This window comes from Octopus bimaculoides, chromosome 17, assembly GCF_001194135.2.
Source record: "Octopus bimaculoides isolate UCB-OBI-ISO-001 chromosome 17, ASM119413v2, whole genome shotgun sequence".
Taxonomy (NCBI): Eukaryota; Metazoa; Mollusca; class Cephalopoda; order Octopoda; family Octopodidae; genus Octopus; species Octopus bimaculoides.
In genome coordinates this window covers 38,629,751-38,638,173 of record NC_068997.1, presented here as the reverse complement: position 1 = coordinate 38,638,173, position 8,423 = coordinate 38,629,751, and the positions used below count along the sequence as shown (strand labels likewise).

The 8,423-nt window shown below is 40.6% G+C and overlaps 1 protein-coding gene and 1 long non-coding RNA gene across 2 annotated transcripts in view; one reads left to right on the top strand and one right to left on the bottom strand.

Annotated features, from left to right (window-relative positions):
• LOC106884436 (protein PRRC1-A) overlaps nt 1-3,967 on the bottom strand; it is a 37,599-nt gene extending 33,632 nt beyond the window's left edge. The window contains exon 1 of the mRNA XM_014935827.2: nt 3,906-3,967. The gene's annotated coding sequence lies outside the window, so the exon portion shown is untranslated. The remainder of the gene's footprint in view (nt 1-3,905) is intronic.
• Nucleotides 3,968-6,819: 2,852 nt separating this feature from the next.
• LOC106884445 (uncharacterized) overlaps nt 6,820-8,423 on the top strand; it is a 10,559-nt gene continuing 8,955 nt past the window's right edge. The window contains exon 1 of the long non-coding RNA XR_001411244.2: nt 6,820-7,190. This is a non-coding gene — a long non-coding RNA (uncharacterized LOC106884445). The remainder of the gene's footprint in view (nt 7,191-8,423) is intronic.

Sequence of the window (8,423 nt, the reverse complement as noted above, 5' to 3'; positions counted from 1 at the left end):
ACTGCCTGACTAGTTTGGGATTCCGGCTAAATTCAGCACCGAAGATTATGGCGACAATTCTCAAAACCCTCCTGGGAAAGGCAGACAAAGTGAAAAGAGCCACCAATTCCCATATTGATGACATCCCGGTGGATGAGAGCATAGTGTCGGCAAAGGAGGTCATAAGCCACCTGAAGAGTTTTGGGCTAACTGCCAAACCATCAGAGGGAAAGGAAGGAGGAGCTGCACTGGGACTCAAGCTACAGAGAGACAAGGCTGGCACGTTGGTGTTTCGGAGAGGAAATGAGATCCCAGAACAGGACTCCAAGATGAGTAGGTGAGAACTGTTTTCTGTGTGGAGGAAACTGCTGGAACACTACCCGATTGCAGGATGGCTCCGGACGGCAAATAGCTTCATCAAGAGGCAAGCTGAAGGAGTGAGGTAAAGTGATAATGTGGGTGAATAGACAACCGCCATGATCCAAGAAGTCTTGGAGAAAGTGACTGTGGAGGACCCAGTAAGAGGAAACTGGTATGTGCCCAAACTGAAGAATGGGATCGTGTGGTGTGATGCCAGCAGCATAGCAATGGGACTTGTCCTGGAAATTGGAGGAGTCAAGGTGGAGGATGTGGCCTGGCTAAGGAAGAAGGACAACTGCAACCACATCAATGTGGCAGAGCTGGATGCCGTGTTGAAGGGGCTGAACCTAGCCCTGAGGTGGAGGCTGCATACCGTCAAGATCTGGACCGATTTGGCCACTGTACTTAGATGGGTGGGGGTTAGTGGTCACTGGCAAGTGGAGGGTGTGAACCAAAGGGGGCACAGAGATGCTGATAAAACACCGTTTGGGAATTCTGGGCAAGCTAGCTGCCAAGTTTAACTGGAGTCTGAGTGTGGTTTTTGAGCCTTCTGAGAGGAATAGAGTGGACGTCCTGACCAGAGTAAAGAAAGCCTGGTTGCAGGTGCCAGAGGATCTAGATCAAGGAGTGGTTGCAGTGTGTCAACTGAGTGACTCGGAGCTGAGGAGATTGCAAACCACGCACCACATGAGGGTGAACAGGACCCTGTTCCTAGCCAGGAAAGTTGACTCAGGCGTGACCAGGCAGAGTGTGCAAGGAGTAGTTGGGAGCTGCGACAGATGCCAGTCCATTGACCCCACTCCGGGTGTGCATGGGGCAGGAAGCATTCCAGTGGAACACAACTGGAAACGACTGGCAGTGGATGTGACGCACTACTGACAGGGGACATACCTCTCAATGGTCGACTGGACCAGGGCGGTTGGCCATATGGAGGGTGAAGAAAATGGGGACCGCAGAGGAAACCACAAGAATACTGAATGAGATATTCCTAGAATGAGGCCCCGTGGATGAGCTGCTTGTAGACAATGGCACAGTGTTTCACTCGGAGGTGCTGGGGGAAACACTCGAAAAGTGGCATGTTAGCCGTTTCTTCAGGGCGGCATACCAGCCAAGTGGAAATGGGGTTGTGGAGAAGCATCATTGCACCATCAAAACCATAGCAGAGAGGGGCTACATCTCACTAGTCAAGGTTGTTTTTTTGGTATAATATATTGCCCAGGACGGGACAGGTTGAGGAGTCAGTGTTACACAGGGCAATATTCAAGTACGAGTGGCGACATCCATGTACTGCATCGCCGCAACCCACAGAAGAGAAAGAGAATGCCTTTGTGCAGGTCAGGAAAGAAGTCTGGGTTAAACCCCCAAATGCGCGGTGCACATCACAGTGGGGGAAAGGGGACAATAACCTCTGTGAATTCAAGGAACAATGTGTCCATAGATGGCATGCCACGTCGTGTTTTGGATGTGCACAGGATCATCACTGCGACGGAGGATGGGGCCAACAGCAATGGACAAGAGGACGAAGCCAGCAGCAACATGCAAGGAAATGAGTCCAGTCCTGAAGCCCCATGGCAGTCAGAGAGAGCGATGCCCTCCTCACTGGTTGGCTGAATACGTGACAAGTTAAGGCGTGTGGTCAGGGTTGAGGAGAGGGTGTGGGCAGGTTGGCTGAATGATCTTCAGATCAGGGGGCGCATGAGCTAGGCTGTGTTGTAGGAACGGACTGGAAGTGAGGGAGTAGGCATGTCCTGTTGGAAGTGAGGGAGTAGGCATGTCCTGTTGGAAGTGGGTCCTGTGGGTCCTACCGGAAGGGCTGCGGTGGGCATGCGGGGTTAGCGAGGCGCGAGCAGTCAGTTGGTGGCAAACAGCGCATGAGAGCAGATGCATTAAACAGACAGCACGTGGACATTGAGTGAATCTTGCAGATCGAGACAGAGCACGTGCACGTTGAGAGCGACCCTTTTCCGGACCGACAGGTAAGACTGCCGTAATTCTCTCTTTGCTTCCGTCTTTTCCCTCCTTCACATCACAAGAACAAAATGAGCATTATTTTAAGATTATGAAGTTCATTTTCAACATCTCTTTTATGTACAATACAATTGAGCACACTGAGCAAATTTTACCCTTAAACTCAAATCTGAAAGCCTTATAACTTTTTATTGAGGGTATGTAGTCACAAACATTGTAACATGGTGTACTTTTCAGAATATTTGTATTGATTAGTCCAATCGAATATCATAGCGGAAATGCTGCTTGTAATCTGTGAAGTCAAGTAAAACAATTTCTGATACTTTCTCTTGTAGTCACTTCAAGAGTTTCCACTTGGACTACAGTCAGATTAAAATTTCAAAATGGGATGGCATATTCTAATAATTAAAGGATGAGTGTTACATTGTTACATCTTTTCACCTGGTTTGGGGCTTCAAACTTTTACAATAACATTTCTACATGATAAAATTTTATTAAAGTTGTCCTATAATTTCATAACACTCGTATACCCGAGACCATTCAATTTAAATAACATTAGGGTTTCAATGTATTTAAATAACCCTGCATAATATTTATACTATATTCAGGAAATGTCAGGTGAAAGTACATCAAAGTAAACTGGTTCCAATGTTTTGCATCTTACTCCATGACACGCGCACTTATCCAAATTAATGAATTTTGTATATGAGGGATCGTTGTTCTCAAATTATAGATACAGTTACATTCTCCTCGTTATGATGATGACTAAACTCGAAACGTTTGACTTAGCACTTTTCAAAGAATTCTAATCGTTAGCAAAATGTTTTAATTCACACTCAAAATTCCATTTATAATTTTTTCTTGCCTTAAAGATAACAGTAACTATCACCAAGTAATGATAATAATAAATACCGACACACGCACACACATATATCAATTACTTCCACAGAAAACTTTTAGTTTTCGAAAGAGTTTAAGTGCGACAGGTTTTCAGTGACTGCCACATAAGCAACAAAAATCAATCTGAGACAGCTACTGAGATCTGAACTAAAGAAATAGTTGTACGTTCTACAGTTCAAGACAACACTTGTGTGAAGTTATTAACGTGTTGTGCCACGCACACATTTATAATAATGTAAGCATCTACAGCAATTTAGAAACACCGTCAAAAATAGTCATATCGTCAAGTTCAAAAGTAACTGAAATAAAAAGATTGCCTTTGACAGACATCCTAATAGTTTTTTCTGCAGAAACATAAGAGACTAGGCAGACGCTTGCTTTCTAAATTATATATTACTTTTAAGCACAATAGAGGGGCTCGTATCGAATGGAAGTAAATGTGATCGAGTTCATCGAACTAAACCAAATTTAGTAAAGACACAATAAACAGAAATACAGGAATGTGCAATGATAAAACAGTGACAACGCGAGAACATGCATCAACATGTATATATATATACACATATATACACTGACAGACAAATACATTATGCATTATTACATACATAGCTACACATAATTACAAAGACGAACAAGGTTCAGGTTATTAGCAAATATAAATGACAGCAGATGACAGACGTGAAAAATATAATGTTTACCACAACTCCGAATTGCCAAAATGGATTCTATGACGTAAAGCCACGTCACCCCCGGGGAGCCTCGCTTTCGACAATAGACTAAAAATAAACTGGGAAACTCCCTTTGACAACGGAGTAAGCTACACTTGTCCGGATCAATTCATTTTGGGGAATACAGATTTATGAATGCAACGAGCTATAAAAAGACCTGTTCAATAATGGCTATCAAAAGTCATTACTTGCATATCAATCGCTAAAAATCTGAGAACGGGAGTTATTGGATGGGTTTCCCTAGAAGACACCTCGTCAAGAGTCAAATCAATTTTGATCGAGTAGACCTAAAATCAAAGACATTTCCTCCAGTACCTTGTTTATCGAAGATTGATTTAATAAAAACAATAAATAATTTATTTACCTCATCAACTTTCTTATCTTTCATATCCATTGCTACCGGTCTGTTTCCAAATATTTGTTAAATATTCTTTAAAACCAATATGCTATTTCTGACAGGATGAGAGGTAGTTTCTCAACAAACGATTTCTTTACACAGTAGGAAACATGTCAAGTACAATGAAATACGAGTTGTGCATCAAAACTTACGTTCAACTCTTCAGAAATCACGGGGTACGTGTCTATATTTAAAACTATGAATTAGAACGTGTGCAAAACGTCACACTCGATATTCCAGAATATTAAATAGAGGATCTATACCTTTACAATTTGAAGAATTCAAAAAAGAGAAAAATAAAGATAATTTATAAGAGTTTATTGACAAAGTTTTATCAGAAACATCAGAACACGGTACTACTAAAGCAGCACGGTCCCGTCCGCGCTAGCTAGTCGTGAGTGGTCGATCCTAACCCTAACCCTAAACACGTATTCATTTGCACACGCGAGATAGGGTTAGGGTTAGGGATAGGGATAGGGTTAGGATCGACCACTCACGACTAGCTAGTGCGGACGCGCGACTGCGCATTCGGGACCGTGCTGCTTTAGTAGTACCCAGAACACTTTATCGTGGGTTCCATCGGTTGTACGCAACAGATTTAGACGATGCATTGCAGAAGCCGTAAAAATAATTTATGAACACCCAGCAGAAATCTGTCACAATATGTTTATGTCGAAATGTCTATTCTTGCACACAAAAATAAACTCATAAGTTGAAACTCCACTCTGCCCAGGCTATCAAATTCAGACAAGTTGACAATTAAAATAATTTACTGGATACTGGATGGTCTCCGTGTTGAAGCTCCCAGGAGCTTGTTCGTAGGTCCTTTTCCACTAGTACAATTAATTTGTCATGTGTGGTACAACACTTCGACAGTTGTAGCTAATAGTAACAGACAGGGTCAAATTTTGCCCGAAGCTCCCTCCAGTGTGCGTCAAGCCTGTTCTTGAAGGCATTGACTGATGGAGCTGCGACCACGCTGTTCGGCAGACTGTTCCAGGTGGCAGTCACACCCTGTACGAAAAAGCAGCTTCTAATGTTCGGCCTGCAGTGTGATCTTCCCAATTTCAGGCTGTGTCCTCTCGTATTTCTGCCTTGGAAGTAGTTGAATTGGGGGCGGTTGGTCTGGTACAGGCCGTGCGTATACTTCTACATGTTGATCAACATGTTTGTACTAACGCTCTCACAATCAGGGGCCAGACATTTGTAGGAAACAAGGACACCAGTGCAAATTCAAACAGAATTGAACTGAGAATTTAAACGGCATCGAACTTTGAGTTTTACTTGTTCTACAGCGTTCGCCACATTCTTTTATGAAAAGCTGAAGCCACTCCAACACATATTTGTACTTGATCATACATACGTGCACGCTTCTCAATTGTTTAGGTGAACGAAGGTTATTTGGTTTACGATTTCGCCTTTACCAATGCGATACTAAAAAAATACCCCACAAAAAACCCAAACGGGGTATAGAAACTTACACTCTAGGTTGTGCGACTCAGAAATATTATCCAACTGAACGTTGTCTCGCACACAATAAGAAGGTACACTATAACAAGGAAGTTTACCGTTTTACAAAACCAAACTAGAAAACTGGACAAAACAGAGAACACAATTGAAAAAATTAAAAAGAAAGAAGGAAAAAGAAGCAAAAAAAAAAACAATTCACCACCTTAGGTTGAAAAGTTGGGGGCGCTGGGAAACTTTTCTAATGGATATTAAGACACGCCAGCACGCTTGCAGCGTTGTCGCGAGTGATGGCGAGGACGATGCGCCGGAAAAAGCCAAGCGCCCTCACGAGCCTCACCAGTTACCTCTGCAAGGTGATTTTCCAGTAAAGACAGGAATCTCGCAGTAAGTGGTCCGACCCCACCAACGTCTCGAACGCCACAGGATTGAAAATGTAGTTGGCCGACAGATCGCGGTATTTCAGGATTTTGTTCCGCTCGGCCGCAGAAGTTGTGGATCTCGCCCTGACCGAAAGCTTAGAACTCTATTCATGCTTTTTGTAATGGTATTAGCAGCGCGTAATTGAAGCAAATCACTTTCAACCAGGAATAAAAGTTTCCTATCAAATCTAAAATATTTCTTACAAAAGGATATGATTATTTATAAAAGAATAAGATTGTATAACACTCTTTCTCTTACGTTTTAGCAGCCGTCTTTCAAGTGAACTGGTATTTAAGCGTGGCTTGAAACTGCATCCGAATTTGTCGGGTGCTTTGACTATTAACGCTAGGAAGAGGATGTATGAAACGTATATGATCTAAATTAGCTTCAAGATATTTCGCAGCTTAAGCTTCCAGGGAAGCTCGTCACTTGACCTAGTCGCCAATGTCTTTAGTAAAATGCTAGATTTGTTCAGGCCTAATCTCATAGCCTCTAACGTTGAATCAATAATAAAAATAAAAATTTTTAAATTCTGTAACTTAATACAGTACAGCTAGAGTAATTTTACAACTTTGTTACTGATATGGCAAACTATTTTAGCAAGCTGCGAATGCAGAACCTATACTTTGTCATTTGAAAAGTATGAGGCAGAAATACTTCTATCAATTCTTGAATAAAATCTCTTCCATTAGCTGTGATGCATCTAACAGTACCAACTACGAGGACCCCAAAAAATGATTTATACTCTTAACATTCAACAAGTAATCGAATTACAGACCACAATAACCGAACAATAAACTTTAATTCTTCTATTCTGTGAAGTAGTCAAGGATAGATAACTCCTACTTGACTCCTCTGAAGCAGGTAACATTAAATGTTTCGGTAGTTTTAGGGGTTTTATTGATAAAAATTGATTCCTGATATCATGTACGAAGATAACACAGCATATCGGCATGTCACTACTCTTGGTAAGTTTCTTAATCTTCTGTCTTCGTATAAAGTTAACTTATCAATGATTATATCATTTTAGAGGTTTCTATATCTATTGTTAAATTTTAAACCAGATGTTGCTGCTTAAATATTTAGTATTACTGTAAAGTTATCAACTCGGTTTATCCAATTAGTATACTAAGACAGATGGGAATTAGTCTGTTTATTTTTGACCAACAAAGACTGTTTTTCGATACCTTGTGCCTCCTTTATTACTATATTTTGTTTCAAGTTGCAAAGCAAGATCGTATATCACTGGTTTAAAACATATCTAATTTCATCTCTCTCAAAACCTTTTGTTATTGTTAGAGGAATATCTATCGGATACTCACAAACTCTGAACCATTCCACTCTCTTCCTTTAGCTGTTTGTATTAACCTCCTGATGTTCTTGAATACCTATCTAGTTGTCATAATGATTAGGGTCACCCGTAATGTTATTTCTTTGTTTCAAATGCTCTATGGTCATTGTTGCGGCAAAATTATTTTGAGTGGAGAGTTTCAGTTCTCATTTGAATCATGAGTTGGTTAAATAAGTACTTGTAATGGACAGTAGTGATACTTGGTTTTGTGACTGGTGAAGAAAATATTGTCATTTCAGTGTCACTAAGTCTCTTAACTTTCTCCGTCGATTTCCATACGCTGACCACAACAAAAGTGTTATGACGTCGAATTTTCACACCAAATTCACTTCAATTAACATCTATCTAATCAAACCGTAAACAGATATTTCCATGCACCTTTACCTTAAGCAGATTTGAGAAGCCGTTGCGATTTTATTTGTCTGTTTGTAAAAGGAAATAAGTTGGTGCAAGTGATGACGTTTCATCTAATTTAAAAGGATGAGAGCTTAGACAATAATGTTACTTTCAATTAGTCGATCTTAGCTTTTAGGTACCACCTCTTCTGCACTCAAAGTTTATTTATGAAAAACTTGGTGTAATTTTATGCGAGGCTATTAATACTAATTATTATATCACTGGTTGAAGTTAGGAAAGTAATTTCATGTGAATAAATAAAAGCTGGAACTTTTATTTATATTTCAAAATATTACGTTCATCGTTTAGGATTATAAACAGTTAATAAACTTCCGTCTGTGAATTGAGCACACGGAAATACTAGTGTTGTGAAATAAATCACAAAAATCAATTTACGCTTTATATTCAAACCCAGCGCGCGCGCGTATATATATATATATATATATATATATAT